Source organism: Thalassophryne amazonica, chromosome 1 (assembly GCF_902500255.1).
Source record: "Thalassophryne amazonica chromosome 1, fThaAma1.1, whole genome shotgun sequence".
In the NCBI taxonomy this organism is placed as follows: domain Eukaryota; kingdom Metazoa; phylum Chordata; class Actinopteri; order Batrachoidiformes; family Batrachoididae; genus Thalassophryne; species Thalassophryne amazonica.
This window is the reverse complement of record NC_047103.1, coordinates 153,381,145-153,399,811: the sequence shown is the minus strand read 5'-3', so window position 1 is coordinate 153,399,811 and position 18,667 is coordinate 153,381,145. Positions and strand designations below refer to the sequence as shown.

Here is an 18,667-nt window from a genome sequence, read left to right as displayed (position 1 = left end):
TTGGCCGTCTGGGGTTGTGACTCAATGGAGCGAAACCTGCCACCGGAAGTGTTTAGGATCCTCGGTTCCTCCCGGTGTAAATGCTAATGAGGAGGTTAAAGTCCCTCCCAATCTGACGGCAGTGCCGGTTGAGTACCACGACCTTGCTGACGTCTTCAGCAAGGATCTGGCGCTCACCCTTCCCCCGCACCGTCCGTACGATTGTGCCATTGATTTGGTCCCGGGCGCTGAGTACCCATCCAGCAGGCTGTACAACCTCTCACGTCCTGAGCGCGAATCAATGGAGACCTACATCCGGGACTCATTAGCTGCCGGGCTGATCCGGAATTCCACCTCCCCGATGGGTGCAGGTTTCTTTTTTGTGGGCAAGAAAGATGGCGGACTCCGTCCATGCATTGATTACAGGGGGCTGAACGACATAACGGTTCGTAATCGATACCCTTTACCCCTGTTGGATTCAGTGTTCACGCCCCTGCATGGAGCCCAAATTTTCACCAAACTGGACCTTAGGAATGCGTATCACCTGGTTCAGATCCGGAAGGGAGACGAATGGAAGATGGCATTTAACACCCCATTAGGTCATTTTGAGTACCTGGTCATGCCGTTCGGCCTCACTAACGCCCCCGCGACGTTCCAAGCTTTGGTTAATGACGTCTTGTGGGACTTCCTGCACAGATTCGTCTTCGTATATCTGGATGACATACTCATCTTTTCCCCGGACCCTGAGACTCATGTCCAGCATGTACGTCAGGTCCTGCAGTGGTTGTTGGAGAACCGGCTGTTTGTGAAGGGTGAGAAGTGTGAGTTTCACCGCACCTCTTTGTCCTTCCTGGGGTTCATCATCTCCTCCAACTCCGTCGCCCCTGATCCGGCCAAGGTTGCGGCGGTGAGAGATTGGCCCCAACCAACAAGCCGTAGGAAGCTGCAACAATTCCTTGGCTTCGCAAATTTCTACAGGAGGTTCATTAAGGGCTACAGTCAGGTAGTTAGCCCCCTGACAGCCCTGACCTCACCAAAAGTCCCCTTCACCTGGTCAGATCGGTGCGAAGCCGCGTTCAAGGAGTTGAAACGCCGGTTCTCGTCTGCACCAGTTCTGGTGCAGCCCAACCCTAGCCGCCAGTTCGTGGTTGAAGTGGACGCCTCTGACTCAGGGATAGGAGCCGTGCTATCCCAGAGCGGAGAGACCGATAAGGTTCTTCACCCGTGTGCCTACTTTTCTCGCAGGTTGACCCCAGCTGAATGGAACTATGATGTCGGCAATCGAGAACTCCTTGCGGTGAAAGAGGCTCTTGAGGAGTGGAGACACCTGTTGGAGGGAGCGTCTGTGCCGTTGACGGTTTTCACTGACCATCGGAACCTGGAGTATATCAGGACCGCCAAGCGGCTGAACCCCAGGCAAGCCTGCTGGTCACTGTTCTTCGGGCGTTTTGACTTCCGAATCACCTACCGCCCCGGGACCAAGAACCAGAGATCAGATGCCTTGTCCCGGGTGCATGAAGATGAGGTCAAGACTGAGCTGTCAGATCCACCGGAGCCCATCATTCCGGAGTCCACTGTCGTGGCCACCCTCACCTGGGACGTGGAGAAGACCGTCCGGGAGGCCCTGGCACGGAGCCCAGACCCCGGAACTGGACCAAAGAACCGTTTATACATCCCACCAGAGGCCAGAGCTGCAGTCTTGGACTTCTGTCACGGGTCCAAGCTCTCCTGTCATCCAGGGGTGCATAGGGCCGTGGCAGTTGTCTGGCAGCGCTTCTGGTGGACGTCCGGGAGTATGTCCAGGCCTGCACCATCTGTGCCAGGGGCAAGGCAGACCACTCCAAGACACAAGGACTTCTGCCCCTGGTCTCACATTGGCCTGGACTTTGTCACGGGCCTCCCGCCGTCCCAGGGCATGATGACCATCTTCACGATAGTGGACCGTTTCTCCAAGGTGTCCCACTTCGTGGCCCTCCCGAAGCTCCCTACAGCCCAGGAGACAGCAGACCTCTTGGTCCACCACGTCGTACGTCTGCATGGGATACCAACTGACATTGTCTCGGACCGTGGTCCTCAGTTCTCCTCACAGGTTTGGAGGAGTTTCTGCAGAGAACTGGGGGCCAACGTGAGCCTCTCGTCCAGGTATCACCCTCAGACGAATGGACAGGCAGAGCGGGCCAACCAAGAACTTGAACAGGCCCTCTGCTGTGTTACATCCGTGCACCCGTCGGCCTGGAGTCACCATCTGGCCTGGATCGAGTACGCCCATAACAGCCAGGTGTCCTCTGCCACCGGCCTCTCCCCATTTGAGGTGTGTCTGGGGTACCAGCCCCCATTGTTCCCCGTGGTGGAGGGAGAGGTCGGTGTGCCCTCGGTCCAGGCCCACCTGCGAAGATGCCGTCGGGTGTGGCGCACCGCCCGTTCTGCCTTGTTGAAGGCCCGGACGAGGGCTAAGGCCCATGCAGACCGCCGGCGTTCCCCGGCCCCTGCTTACCAGCCCGGGCAGGAGGTGTGGCTTTCAACGAAGGACATCCCCCTCCAAGTGGACTCACCCAAACTCAAGGACAGGTATATTGGTCCATTCAAGATCCTCAAAGTCCTCAGTCCGGCCACCCGGTTTTTCATGTTTCCCGGATCAAGCCACACCACACCTCACCCCTCTGTGCTCCCGGACCGGCGCCGCCTCCTGCCCGGATCATCGATGGGGAGCCTGCATGGATGGTTCGCAGGCTCCTGGACGTCCGTCGGAAGGGCCGGGGGTTTCAGTATCTGGTGGACTGGGAGGGGTATGGACCTGAAGAACGCTCCTGGGTGAAGAGGAGCTTCATCCTGGACCCGGACCTCCTGGCCGACTTCTACCGACGTCACCCGGACAAGCCTGGTCGGGCGCCAGGAGGCGCCCATTGAGGGGGGGGTCCTGTTGTGTGGGCCGCCAGAAGAGGAGGTACTGCTGGCCCACCACCAGAGGGCGCCCTGCCTGAAGTGCGGGCTTCAGGCACGAGAGGCCGCTGCCACCACGGACACATCAACTCATGACAGCTGTCACCCATCATTTCATCACTCCATAACAGCCGGATGTCATCTCCACCTCGCTGCCGAGATATCATCTACCTGTGAAGGTAATATTCTCTGCTGTATCTGAACTTAACACTGACTTTATAGTCTGAACTTCTTTGCAGCCGTTTTCCTGTGGGTGTTGCCTTATCTGTGGGATTGGCATTTTGGTGTGATCAGCGACAGCTTCGCTTCACACCCCAACCAGATAAGTGGTTAACAGGAGCTGCACGAGTGTGTGATTAGAGGTGGAGGTGACTTTCCACCTTCTGACTGTTTTTGTTACTGGGTGTGCACACACCCACATCTCACTGTTTGTGCTCCTCGCCAGCAGTACCAGATCCGACAGTCGGGGACAGTGATCACCTGGGAATTCGGGACTTGGCGGCTCCAGTATTCACCAGGTTCGGTGGCGGCGGAAATCGTGTGGTTCCGGCTCTTCTCAGGACAGACGTCTTCTATCCTCGAGCCTGCCCACACGTCACCTATGTGTATTGACTGCTATCAGATTCTGAGATTGTCTCTATATTTGTTGTGCACATTCACAACATTAAATTGTTACCTTTTGGCTCATCTATTGACCGTTCATTTGCGCCCCCTGTTGTGGGTCTGTGTCACTACACTTTCCCCAACAACAACAGCCCATGGAAATTTTTTCGTTTTTTCTTAGTTTTTGAAATGTGCTGCCTAGGGCTAACTTTTCAAAAAAAAAGAAAATCAGAAAATGCAGTCATTTTGCTGCTATCTTCACTAGATTTGACACAATAGAGGCCTAAAAAGGGCCAAAAACCAATAATCGCACATCACTGCTCTTTAAATGTGCAAGATGAAGAGGTGATATTTGCCACAATTATAATGTCAATATGTTTTTAGAAGGAAATCCCACTTTTATATACACATTTAAACAAATGCTACAAATGATTGTTTTCTGTGTCGTCTTTTGAAATTTTACCAAAAATTGACCATTTTCAAGGTCATGGATGATTTCACATGGAATGACCCGGAGGCAAAACTGAGTATTTACAGATTATTTAATTTTATTTTATTGTTTTGTGGATCATGGAATGATTTTGTCACGTGCAGACTGAGACGTTATTAACAGCAGAGACTCGATCCATCAGCTGCATACACAGTTAACGGATTACACCTGTAGTTGACTGTGCCGGTCCCGAATCGGTACAGCAGAGACTCAACCCATCATGGACTGTTCTTCATCCAGGACAACAACTTAAATTATTTTCAGATGTTTTCATCAGACTGAAGATGATCTCACTGAAACAGACAGGTAAGACTATATTAGTTACTCCTTGTGTGAATGGTTTTAATATTTAATAATAATGTATTACACTACTAAAGCACAGTACACGAGCTGTAGTCAAGAAGAAAACAATATTTATTTTAAAAATAGCTGATATTTTCAGTCCCTCGTGACATTTTTCAGATTTGAAATGTATGTACCTGTTTCTCAGAAAAAAATAAAACATAAATAAAAAATCCACACTTCCTCATCACACTTTTTCAGATTTTTTAATCAGTTGATTACAACCAAAGAGCTGGTAAAAGAAAAAAAAAAAAACAGTTCATCATCTCCACCTGCATGCTGAAATTGCCTGCATTATTTATTTATTTATTTTAGAATCACCATTCTGTGTTCTGAACTCTGCCAATAAATATCGTCACTGTTGTCAGACTGAAGATTTTCCTCCAAGGTTTTGTCTCCCTCATTGTCATCTTAATAAGGCTCAAAAGGTTGTGTCCTCCACAGCTTATTCAGACACATGTTCAGAATGGACTTTAAAAAAAAAGCTCCATTCTAGAAAGAAAAAAAAAAAAATCATCCAAAACAGCTCGACTTCCGTTGTGTTTATAATTGATTTGGGCTTGAATCAGAAGGTGCCATTCCAGTGATCACGTAGCAACAATATGGCCGTGGCTGAGGGCTGAAATAGAGCGCAGGCTTCAGACAGCTGTTTATCATTCACCTGTGCACTTATCATTGACTTTTATTGCTCAAAATTCTTTTTAAATATCAACATTTCATAATTTTTAGTGATTATTTGTGCACATTTTTTGGTGTCACCTACACTTTAAGGGCAATTTTGGGATCTACCCTCATCTACAGCTCAAATTTTGGGGGAATTCAGTCCAAGGACATGCGTAGAGTATGGAATCAAGCTGAATTATGATATTATGTACCTGTATGATGATAGCATCTCTTTAAATGCTGCCCTGCCTCTCTCCACCCCACCCTACCCCTGGACTTGCTCCTCTGATGTCCAAGTATATATACTCTCATTCCTATCAACTGTCACTCTTCAGTAAACATTGAATTCTCAATCATTAACTACATGAGCACGTTTCTCAAACTTAAACTGGATCGTGTACAGTCCTTATACCTCAGATTGAGGACAGCTGAAGACAGATTTTTTCTTTTACTTATTCAAAGTAACCCCCTGAATGTGGCCTGTGGTTCTCTGGTCATTTGAGTTTAAAACGACTGATTGAAGGCGGATACGCAGTTTAACAAACCAAACATAATTAGTTAGTTCAACTGCGTGCAGTTTTTGAAAAATAATTGCTTCCTGCACGGCCCTTTGCAAGATAATTTGCTCGTCCGTCATTAGAATTTATTAACACGGCATAATTACACATTTTAATACTCGCGGAACAATAAAACTCTTTTCTTGACAACTCACTTTCATAATGTTAATCATATCTGACACTTTTGAGTTTCAAACTCTCTTTAATGTGTGGACTCACTCGGGGTTTAAGTTTGGGGTTGTTCTCATGCCCGGCATTAGGCATTCTACCACAGTGTGTCTATTTTCTACTTTAGGAACAGGAAATCCATGTGTAATTTCACTGAGATTATCAGCACCGCGCAGCTTCTCCACGAGCTTGATAACCGTGCTTCTTCTCGGGTCGATCTCCTGCCAACAGCGGCTCATGGGGTGGGCACACAGACGACGCCTTCTGCTTTGTAGGTCAACCACCTTCGCAGATATTAATATGGAGTGAACATATCAAAGGATGTGCATAAATTAGAGGCTGAGCGCTCCAGGAAGGTGTACACACTTAAGCTAAACAAGAAGTCACGGTTTAACAGAAAGCCTTTGCTGCAGGCTGCTGCTCAGCCATTGTTTTTTTCTGAGACAAAGAATACTCTGTCGATTAAAGACTCCTCCTGCCCCAGTGAGAGAGGTGATTGTTTAAAGTCTCCAGCTCAGTCCTCTGGGGTTTTTGCCCAGAATTTCCTCACTTCATGTTGGCTACTCTCTTTAAAGTGTATGAAAGGTCTTTGAAGGCAACCTAATGGCGGTGTGCAGACAAATCCCAAAAGGTCCACGCAATTCTTCATTCTGTCAGATTGTTTCACAATTATTTGCAGCACTGGAAATGTGTCCAGCCTTTGCAGGAATGTCAAAGGATGCACTGAAAATCCATTCAAGTGTCTTAGATTTTGAACATAGTATACTGTACTTCAGATCTTATGCAACCAAAATGTTGATTTTATTAAAAAAGACCCCTAATGTGGACCTTTGTTTGTGTGGGTACACATTAGGGCTCAGACTCTGATGTCTATAAAACCTCCAACACCCACACCAGGGTCAGATGGACCATAGCTTGTAAGGTCCCAGATTGGTGGATCTGGGTGACAACTTCCACATATCAATTTTTAATATGAACATCTCGCATGCCAAAATCTCTGGATTTTTCCCCAAAACAAATGGCTTTCCTTAGAGATGTTTTCTCGCTCCTATAACGTTCAGTGCTTGCATGGATTGGGTATTAAGGGTTGAAGATTTTGGTATTGGGTTTTTAGGGTTGAGGAAACCAGCATCTTAGATGCCTTTGTTGGCGAGGTTTACTGATATTGCAGATGGTGCTGTGACTGTTGAAGAATCAATGGATGTCCTGATTGCAGCACTGGAAAAGATGAGAGAAGAATGAGAGTGTCTGGGTTTGTGATTGTTCTAGATCAAGACTAAGATCCAGGCTTTCAATGACTTCCTCGACTTGACTACTAGAAGGACATCTGTATATAGTGTAATTGTTGATTTTGTCGAGACACCTCAGCTGTGGTGCTTATGTCTCTGGGTGCTCAGCCTTTGAGATCAAGAGATATTTGGGATGAATTCATGGAGTCATGATGTCACTGGGAAGAGGTGTTTGGTGATGCTGATGTCTTTGGAGGAGGATGAAGGTCCAAGTCTTTAGGGTCCTTGCACTTCCTGACTTTCTGAATGATTGTGAGACCTGGATGCAAACCAGTGACATAAGGCAATAACTGGATATCTTGAGAACCAGGTATCTTCAGGGGATCCTTGGGTACCACTGGAATGACTTTTTGTCAAACAAGTGGTTGCTTAGGGAGACTCACAGGAGAAGTATCATTTGCATTGTGAGGGTGTGATATTTTGTCCATGTGGTGTACTTCACTGTGCATGATCCAACACACAGGAGCCTCGGTATTGAGGACCTCTGCGGAGGCCAAAGGCAAGCCTATGTTTCACCTGGCTGCAGGAGATAGATGGTTACTTTTGAAAGGTGGAGATCTACCTGTTGTTTGCCTGGGTGGTTGCCATTCGGGACTTGGGCTTGTTCTGTGGTGTGGTGGATGCAGCACATGTTCCCAGACATGACTTTTGCTTCTTGTCTTACTGTATTGTTATGAGACTTGAGCGCTAACCAGCGACCTACCATGATGACTGGATGTCTTTGGTACTCGGCCTCTTTGAAGAAACCTTTGGTGCCATTTCAATGGCAATGTGTCAACTGAATGCTTACTTGGGGAGAAACAGATGAGGGGTATCAGGCTGTGAGGAAATATCAACTGTGACATTTTGAAATGTGCTCTGTTTCTCTGTGCATGATTGAGCATATAAGTGTCCCACTGTTGAGGACCGCAGCAGCTAGAGTAGGCCCAGGGGACACCCATGTTTCACGATGGGTAAACAGTTCAATGGGTACTTTCGAGAGGTGGGATTAGGCAGGTTATCTACCTGGCTGGTTGCCATCCAGGACTTAGTGATATGGTGGCATCAGCTCCCAAACCTGACCTCAATAGCCGCAAAAATTTTTATTGGTTTTATAAACAAAATAGTTCCATGAAGTTTCATGAATACGGGGTATCGTTTACCACCATAGTTTTGCACTTAATCATAACCACTAATGATGAACGTACCTTCTTTATGTGTGCTAAATCATGACATGCACCGCGTCAGCGATGAGTCAGTTCAAACGCTTCAACACGAGATCAGCGAAAGATGTAAAGTCACAACACAGGACCATATCCGCGTCGTGACTTCATGTGAAGGACATGCTGGGTAAGTCACGCTCTAAAAAAAAACCCCACCAACATCCATCTACCCTGTCGCCCCGTCTCCATCTTACTTCTAAAATAAAATCAGCTGTCACTGGATACCAGGGCCCCACTGAGCTGTGGAGCACACTGCCGGAGCTGGTCTCCAGGTCTCACTGTCTCTCTCAAGAACGAAGCTGGTTTTGTTTCCTGGAAGGTCGAGACTTTTCCTCTTCTGTTGGATTCTACTGCCAGATGACAACAGTCGACACACTTTAAGAAGGTAAAGAGGTGCTTTTGCGCTTTCATGCGGAGTCTCAGTGCAGGTGGGAGAAGAAAGTTGAGACACCGACTGCTTTACCTTCTTGTGACATTGTGGTCTGAGTCCTTTTGGGATCTGTGTTTCGTCATGAAACACGCATGTGCTCTTCCTGTTTCCTTCCACCAGATGTAACCGGCAACTATCTGATCTGTAATATTCTCAAAGCATTGCAAATTAGAGACAAAGCGCTTAGCATAGCACAAGGAAGCACCGCGGGGCAACACAGCCTCCATGCACAAAAGTTAGTTTGATAGATCTGACAGCTCAATTATTGTGCATGTTTTGCTTTTGTCGGCAAGAAGGAAATTGCCCTCCATGGCTGACATTTCAATTAGTGCTCCCCCTCTTTTCTTTTTGGTTCTCCTGCCAGACTTTGAAAGCCAAACGCTTCGGTCAGTATGTACAGAACAGAAAATTGGCTGACGTTATGAAGAAGGGCAGAGAGGAGGCCGGCATCTCTGTGATTTGGGGACAGCTTCTGGTTGACACAGATCTATGGATGTTTATTTAGCTTTGAGCAACAAAACCGTGCAGATTTGTTGTTGGAACACTTGCTGTTCCATCGCGCACCATTCCACTTTACAGTTCCTTGCTTCCAGCTAGCCACAGGCAGAGCAGCTCACATGTGGTTACTTTAGCTCAGGCAGCAGTAACAAATAGGTCAGAGGTCACCTCAATATAGCTGCTGAGTCATACATACGGCGCCATCAGTGAGCGTATATGTATGTGTGTTATAGACGATCCAATCTAAATTCAAACTTGTGCACCCAGTTCTTGTTATTTGAAGTCATTAATGATGTATGCTGGACAATCATTAAATCCTGGCAAAATAAGTTCAAGGACATCATTAAAAGCCCAAAATAACCATGACATTCATGCCCATGATGAGTGTATGTAAACGTACGACCACGACTCTATATCTTTCAGGAAACAGAGACAAAATCATTAGGAACAACGCCAGTCTATCGCAGGGTGACATACAGACAAACAAACTCATTCATTATTTCTGTTTCCAACCAGAGGAGGCAAATATTGTGAAAATATTGTAAATGTTCATCTTAGGCATCAAATTTGTAAAGAGAAACAATGGTGGAAAAAGTTAGCTAACATAAATGTTGGTCTTTGACATCAACTTCCTCAATATTTGATGGAAAGACTAACATGTTGACAATGTTTGAAGTAGTTAGCCTGTATAAATATTTGTATTAGGCATCAGCGTCTTCAGTTTTTGATGGACAGCTTAACATGTAAGAGAGTTAATGATTGAAATAGTTAGCTAGCTTAAATATTAGTCGTAAACATCAAATTCATCCATTTTTGATGCACAGGCTAACATGTAAAGACAAATAATAAAGTAAACAGTTAACTGGCTTCAGTGTTGGTTTTAGACATCAATGTTTGATAACTATTTTTTTATTATGATTAATAAATAAGAGTGAACACTGAGTTTGCTTCTGTGACACACAACTGTCACAGTTTTCAGTGTGTCTGCATTTTGGAGTTGAAAATTGACAAAAGCAATTGAAATCTGTTAGCCTGGTCCTATAACTCTACAGTGTTGGACTGATTTTGATAACTGTGTTATTGTGCAATGAAACTGAATAATTAATGCTACAGTCACTTTGCACTTGCAGTTGTCTTTTATCAGCCAGATAGTGGCTGTGGCATTGCTATAATTCTGATTTTGGAACATTTGTGGAGTACACGGTAAGGTCATTGCTTTGTTGTTTAACTTCAGTGAATTCCTTGAAGCTACAGTGTGTAGGACTTAGTGCCTTCTAGTGGTGAGATGTCAGATTACATTATGCTGATTTTGTTTCTCTTCACATTTTATCTTCTTTGGTGACGGGAACCCGTGCTCCCTGTCTGCCCTCTTTGTGATAAGCAATATGTACAATCCTCCACTTCACAAAAATGATGGTTCTCAAACTTGTAAGCCGGAACTACCAACCAGTAGCCAATGTATCATGGAGCACTTCCCATTCTTCATGTTTTTCTTCAGTCTTCTGACCACGTTGCAAAATGCAAAAGGCAGAGAAATTGTGTCCCTTTTCGGCTACTATATCAACATGGACTTGCAACATGGCGGCCTCACTGATCTGTACACACTCTCACGAGCGCCACTAACTTAGCTTATGACAAGCTAAAAGTGGACACTCTCGTTTTGGCCGAACAACTTTCCACAGTTTCTGGGGATTCTGTGTCAGTACGCGCCCACGGCCGATGTGCTTGATGAATTCCTGCGCAAAAAGTAGTTCCCAGATAATTGTGATATATTCCTGTGAGATAATGAGTATATCTCATCTAAATCCATTCTAAAATGTACCAGTAATAAAATTATAAAGAGAACTTAAGTTTTAAGAGTGGCCATAATAAATAATTAAGAAACTTAAAAGTTTATGAGCATTGTAAACATTAACATGATGGAGTTTGATGCAGAAGAGTTCAGAAAGACATGATTGGAATGGTTTGATGAACATTTACAGTTGGCGATGAAAGACTTGGGTGTTAACTTTGTGTTAAAGTCAGAACAGGAAGCTGCACTGAAAGAGATCTATCTGGGAAGAGACACATTCTGTGTGTTGTCGCTCCAACAAGAGTGACACGCTGAGCAGTTTCAAAAAAAGTAGTCCAGTGAGCTCAATCTGTGGGCGCGAGCTATCCCACAATGCTAAAATAGCAGAGATGTCAGTCCAATGAGAGCGGCACTCTGAGCAGCATGTGATCTGTATAGATTACTGGATAGCTCATTGGCCCACACACTACGTACAATCCCCTGAAGCAAACTGGCGGCCATCTTGCCACTCCCAACTTAAGCAGGCCACACATAGACAGCTTATTAGAACATCAACAATTTCAAGTAATAACTGAGCTGATTCTCTCATTTACTTATTTTTGTTCTTCAGATAATGTAAGATTGATCCCTCTTAATCCATTCCTGCCATGATTAGCTATTTGAGTAGCTATTTGAGTTGTTTTCCTTCTTTCTTTTATTACATTGACACTTTCTTCTCTTCTATTCTCACTTACTCATATCTCACTGGGACAGATACTAAATTCTAAAAATGATCATTCTTTAATCAAAGTTTATACAAGTTTTGTGGAATATATACTCAACAAAAATATAAACGCAACACTTTTGGTTTTGCTCCCATTTTGTATGAGATGAACTCAAAGATCTAAAACTTTGTCCACATACACAATATCACCATTTCCCTCAAATATTGTTCACAAACCAGTCTAAATCTGTGATAGTGAGCACTTCTCCTTTGCTGAGATAATCCATCCCACCTCACAGGTGTGCCATATCAAGATGCTGATTAGACACCATGATTAGTGCACAGGTGTGCCTTAGACTGTCCACAATAAAAGGCCACTCTGAAAGGTGCAGTTTTGTTTTATTGGGGGGGGGATACCAGTCAGTATCTGGTGTGACCACCATTTGCCTCATGCAGTGCAACACATCTCCTTCGCATCATCCGTGAAGAGAACACCTCTCCAACGTGCCAAACACCAGCGAATGTGAGCATTTGCCCACTCAAGTCGGTTACGACGATGAACTGGAGTCAGGTCGAGACCCCGATGAGGACGACGAGCATGCAGATGAGCTTCCCTGAGACGGTTTCTGACAGTTTGTGCAGAAATTCTTTGGTTATGCAAACCGATTGTTTCAGCAGCTGTCCGAGTGGCTGGTCTCAGACGATCTTGGAGGTGAACATGCTGGATGTGGAGGTCCTGGGCTGGTGTGGTTACACATGGTCTGCGGTTGTGAGTCTGGTTGGATGTACTGCCAAATTCTCTGAAACGCCTTTGGAGACGGCCTATGGTAGAGAAATGAACATTCAATACGCGAGCAACAGCTCTGGTTGACATTCCTGCTGTCAGCATGCCAATTGCACGCTCCCTCAAATCTTGCGACATCTGTGGCATTGTGCTGTGTGATAAAACTGCACCTTTCAGAGTGGCCTTTTATTGTGGGCAGTCTAAGGCACACCTGTGCACTAATCATGGTGTCTAATCAGCATCTTGATATGGCACAGCTGTGAGGTGGGATGGATTATCTCAGCAAATGAGAAGTGCTCACTATCACAGATTTAGACTGGTTTGTGAACAATATTTGAGGGAAATGGTGATATTGTGTATGTGGAAAAAGTTTTAGATATTTGAGTTCATCTCATACAAAATGGGATAAATAAATTCCTCATGCCGGCCTCTTCTGAATCTTCTCTGTTCTCTCACGATGTCCTGGGTGAATTAAGCCTTAAATTAGGATGTTTTCAGCTCGAAACAGGCCGACGACAGCGCCTGGAAGCGCTGCAGGACGTCCCGCTCCGTGGGAAGTCCTTACACCGACAGAAACACCCCATAATCTCTCATCAGCCATTAAACTTTTCACAGAAAACCAGCTTAATTTCTCGAATAGTGTCCACTCGGATATTCCTCACAGGTCCAGAAAAAATTTTGATAAAGCAACGCGCGCCGTCTCGAGCAGCGTGTGAAACAAAGGAATTCAGCCGAGAGGGCGGGACCACATCTCACTCAAGGCCTGCCCACAGGGAAATGACGTCACCGACACGCATGAAAAAACTCACGCATGCGCACGAGGGTTCAAGCATGATTGGTGTAATCGCACGTCATTCAAATCCATATAGTTAAAAAAAAAAATAAAAGGGTCGGTTTATTATCTAAGAGACCTCGTATATATGAAATCTGTAGAAGATGAATGAATGAATGAATGAAATCTGTAAACACATTGATTTGTTGCTGTCTGTAATTAAACACTAATAAACAGATGGTTATCAACACTATATTCCATTTCTGTTAATAAACACCCCCAATTTTTACACCCTGTGGCTTAAAAAAAACTCAAGTAGTTCTATCATGTAATAGAAATCCTGTAGTTTAAAATGAGAAAATTGGACACGCATTTGAGATATTTATATTTACTTACATATATGAGGTATTTATTAGCTTATTTCTGCAGACTGTGTTGTCACACAAATTTATATACTAGTTTCAGCATTTCCAAAGTTTCACAAACAAAGAAATAAAAGCAACAAAACAAAACGAAAAACTACTGTTGTCACAAACCAGATAGAACATTTTTCAAAATTCAGACTTTGTCCTTTCTGCCCCCAAATTTTAAATTTTCTTAATATGAGTTCCATGAACATGCCCTCTCTCTCAACTGAAAAATAGAAGGTTTCCCAAAATATCTTCTCCAGGCCTCACCAACCATCACCTTTCTGGATGTAATAATTATTGTCACGTCTTTAGTCTGTGATAAAAACCCGTCAAAACAGTCCAAAGTACTCTCAATTAAAAGACGAAATGCAGAATGAAAATGTTTCATGATAACAATATCAGAATATAAAAACACTATGGTTAAAAGTAACTATTAACACTAATTAAACATGGTTTTGTGCCAGTCCATATTAATGAGAGAGACAGCATGAGGACAAATAGTGTTTAACCATTGCACTGGAAATTTTTGAATTTTATATCTGACTTTGCTTTTCTTGTATTACAATATCTTTTCCTCTTAAATGGGAACATGAAGCTGCAGACAGTTTATAAAAAGAATGGGTTTATTTCTTTTCTGCACTCATCCCCCGCTTCCCTTCCGGAGCCTGGTTACCTCACCTCTATGCTATGGCAGCTTTGGATACAGCATTCCTTCTCTAAAGCCTTTGGAATATCCCGGGCACGCTGAGGCTTCAAAGCCCACCTCCGAGCTGTTCTGACAGCTCCAAACTGTGACGTAAACAGTTATCTTTCCTGATAAATAAGGCTATTATCCTGCAACATTGAGTTACACCGCAGCCTGAGGTGTAGGATTTCTGTCCCTTATTAATGGGTTGCAGTGAGTGAAAGCACTGTTTATTTTCACACAGGTCTGTTTCGGGAAGCCTATTACTGTCTGGGTCGGGTTGTCGGTTATAGGATGGAGCAGCAAGTTAAAATTGGTCGACATGCTTTTATCACATGTCAAATAAGTTGTTGAGAGCACATGGGAGGTAATGCTGTATGTATTATTGAACGCAAACGACAGAAGCTACTGGGAGAGTTGATATTTTCATATTGAGAATATAAAGTCCAAGAGGAAGGTGTCAAGTAGTTTATGATTTTCTGTAAGTATTTACTATACAAAGCAATGAATCTACTCTGCCAAACTCTTTGGGCCCCTTAACACATAACATGATTGAAGCCAACTGGCGCACAAATGAGGAATCACATGCCACTCATGAAAAATCGGAGCCGTCTCAAACGCCTCCCACAGCTGTCACCACAACCATTCGCGCACACCAACGGCCAAAAGACAGCGAGTGCCCTGCGAGTGCCCATGTGGCCTGTGTGTGTATCCCACCCCCCAACAAATGTGGTCTGCGTGTGTATTGCACCCCCAACACATGTGGCCTGTGTGTGTGTGTCATCCCCCACTCCCCCCACAACACATGTGGCGTGCGGGTGGGGGGCACACTTGCATGACATGCTCATAATTATGTACAGACAAGAACACATGGGGATCGGCCAGCCATGTCTGAGCGCACACAGCACGGTGACACGTTGTTCTGTGGACTGATCGAAAAAGTGGGCATGTCCATGTGAGCCGCTGCTGTTGAAATCTCTGAACCTGCAAGTCACAGCTGGAGAACACGTACCCTGTTATGAAGGACATGACCTTACAACTCTACACCGTGAGGTGCGTGCATGTGCTTGCTGTCCTCACATGGAAATACATAAAAACATATATCACCTTTGTAACGGACTGGAGTGACAGTGTTAGCACGTACATCGGCAGGCTGTGCCAGGTGAAAAGGACCGTCTGATCATGTGTACACTCAGCTGGCGATCTGAATGTCACGTCACCCACATGAGCTATGGTCCAGATGTCGCGGTGTCCTTTGGTGCTCCATTTACTGAACACATGCGCGGTGCTGGCTAGACACGCAGGGCTAGCAGATGTAGACATGATAACAGTGCACTGCTTCATTCATGTCATTTCATGACTGTACGTCTATGACCATGGGGTCATATACAGAGGAACAGAAGGATCAGACTTGTATTGCCCACTTGATAACAGTGATTAAATATTAGTAACTGCAGTGTTTTTTATCGTGTGTGTTTTTTAGTTTTTTCCCCCACAGTAGCAGCATAATGTGGTGCCACACGTTCCAGCTGCTTGTGCACGAAACTGTCGCTGCGGTATTGTGCATGCCTGTCCAACCGTGTGTCCCTCCCAACATCAGGTGGAATGTTTCCCGGTTCCCCGTTTCGTTTTTTTGTTTGTGGATTTTCGGCCGGTTTCTGCTTCTTTCACCCAATTTCTTTTTATGTGTGAAGGGGCCTTTAACGATGATCAAGAACACCTTCACTGCGCAACTATAAAATTCAGAACCTACATTATGGCAGTTTTCTCAAACACAAACTTCCTGAAAGCCAGAGGGCAACTTGAACATTTAAAGAAAAAAAAAAACCCTGAGGGGTAACATAGACTTTATATATACTGGACAACCCTCTGTGACATCACACATAGGTGTTCTGTTGAACCGTTCCAAAAGTTGCCATATTGCCAACTCATGATATCACTTAAAACCGGGCCAAAGCATAAAAAGAGGTGGAGCTTGGGAAAGACTGGTATGACAGACACAATGAATATACCTTTTACAGACTGGGCTATATTAAGAGGTGGCTTAGGTAGAGTTGTTAAAAACCATGATCAGTGTACTGCCTCGGTAACCGTAGAGTAACATTTGAGATAGCCTCACCAAGCTAGTAAATGGTAAATGGACTGCATTTATATAACGCTTTTCCATCTGAATCAGACGATCAAAGCGCTTTACAAATAATGCCATTCACCCCGATGTAAGGGTGCTGCCATACAAGGCGCTCACTACAAACCGGGAGCAATAGGGGATTAAAGACCTTGTCCAAGGGCCCTTAGTGATTTTCCACGCAGGCTGGGATTTGAACCCAGGATCTTCTGGTCTCAAGCCCAACGCCTAGTGATACCTGCTAACAGTGCTAATATGCAAATTAAATTATGCTACATTTTCAGTCAATGGAAATACAGGAGCACAGACTTCTTAGTTGTTCCATTAGTGCAATTAACCATGAAGTAATCACTAACTAAGCCAATGCTAGCAGGGCCGTGGCCACACAAGTACATATTAGCCAACACTCAAAATACCCGCTCCCCTAATTATTCTAACGTTATGACTAAAATCACTTAAAATGATGAGTTGTATAAAAATCCAGCCCTTGCAACATTGTCTTGAAAACAGAAATTAGCAAGAGAAACCAAAACCATTTTTCGTACCAGGCTGTAAACATGTTTATTTCTGCTGTAAAGTTGGAGATTTTAACATGGGCATCTATGAGGTTTGACTCATATTTGGAGCCCACCTCAAGTGGCCATTCAAGAAACTGCACTGGACCTAAGACCTACTTCATCAAATTTCTTTGGAATTCAGTCCATATCTTTTTGAGATATTCTGCTGGCAAACTGATTAATAATCACACTGAAAACATTACCTCCTCAGTGTAGGTAAATATCAGGATAGTCCCAAGACTGATGTAATGGAGGCCTGATACATAATTTGCTACATGCTACAGGCTATAAACTACTAGGTAATTTTTTTTTTCCCCAGTAATGAAGCCAACAGCTGAAAGGCCACTGTATTAAAGTTTTTAAAATGTTTTAAACAACTCCTAATGAACTCTTCTTCTGCCAGGATTATGATCATACAACTATATGTCAGCATCTAGTAAAGAGGAGGACTGGCTTCAAAATGTCAAAGGTTTACAGGTTCAGCACATAATGAGAGCATATCATTTCTATTTAGGGCGTTCTTTCATCCTACAGCGTTGTTTCTCAGAGCGAATGCAGGTGCCAGTATCTAAAAGGTCTGGTGTGGGTGTATGTTGAGCACAAACAAAGTCTTTTCTGTTGCCTAATGATGCTTTGTACCACAGAAAATTCAAACGCAAAATCAATGGGTTTGTGTAATTGGCAGTCTATAGGGATATGTTGAGCAATATAAAAAATCACAAAGAGATTCTTCCTGATTGATGAGTTTGGCTTCATGTCAGTGTGTTTGGTTCTAGGTGCTCCACACTTAAACATTTAGATCCCTGCACGTACATGTAAAAATAAACTCTTAGTCATGGCTCTTAGCTGATGCTTGTTCCTCTAACTTGAGGTGACCCAGACATCTGTGCAGGTCCTCTTCAGGTTCCGGCCATGGTGGGAGTTCTGGCTATTCTTCTTCTTCTTCAGCTGGTTTGGCTGGGCTTGGTTGGTGCCCTGAAGATGCCACTTTGCCTGGTAGAGACTGGTAGCTGCTAGCTTGTGAGGAAGAGCTGGATGATTCTGACCACAGGGAACAAGCCTCCTGGATTTAATTTCTTTCTGGGCTTCATCTAGCTACCTAATGCCTGAGTGAACGTCCTGACGTGTGTCAAACAAACAGGCTTTCTCTTCTTCAATGGCTCTGAGTTCATTGTAGATCAATATGTTGACATCCACAGCAGGAGGGTGTTTGTTCAGGTAGGCTCTCATTGTCCAAGTCTCTCCTTGGGATACGGGCTGGAGTGAAATGAGAGATGTCCGGGTGCACAGCATTCACCAGATAGGTGCTTGGAGAGAGGTTCTATGTCTGGAGAGGGGAGATATAGGCCAGGAGTTCTGTAGGAGGAAACACTTGGGCCTCCAGGGCTGGTGCAGTTCTCTGTTACTGTAGTTGCTCTCTTTGGTGATATCTTACTTAATCCACATAAAAGTCCCACAGGGTAACCGGGCTATGGATCTGCCGTGTAGGCCTCACATCAAGGTACATCTCCTCATCTGACTTCATCTTAGATACGTTCTATCCGGTTCAAAGGACCAATGTTGGAGAGATGAAGTATCAGGGCTAGTTCTTTAGGTTTAAAATAGCACCAAGATGATGTATCGGTACAGATACAGGAGGAACAGAGGAGAAGCAATTCTTCTCTTTGCCGACTTCCAG

General features: G+C 44.6%; 1 protein-coding gene across 2 annotated transcripts in view; it reads left to right on the top strand.

Annotated features, from left to right (window-relative positions):
* xirp2a (xin actin binding repeat containing 2a) overlaps positions 1–18,667 on the top strand; it is a 142,663-nt gene that overhangs the window by 88,977 nt on the left and 35,019 nt on the right. The window contains exon 1 of one of the 2 annotated variants that reach the window (XM_034176562.1): positions 8,456–8,618. The exons of the other annotated variant lie outside the window; for it this stretch is intronic. The gene's annotated coding sequence lies outside the window, so the exon portion shown is untranslated. Of the gene's footprint in view, positions 1–8,455; positions 8,619–18,667 lie in introns of those variants that run through there. 2 annotated transcript variants of the gene reach the window in all.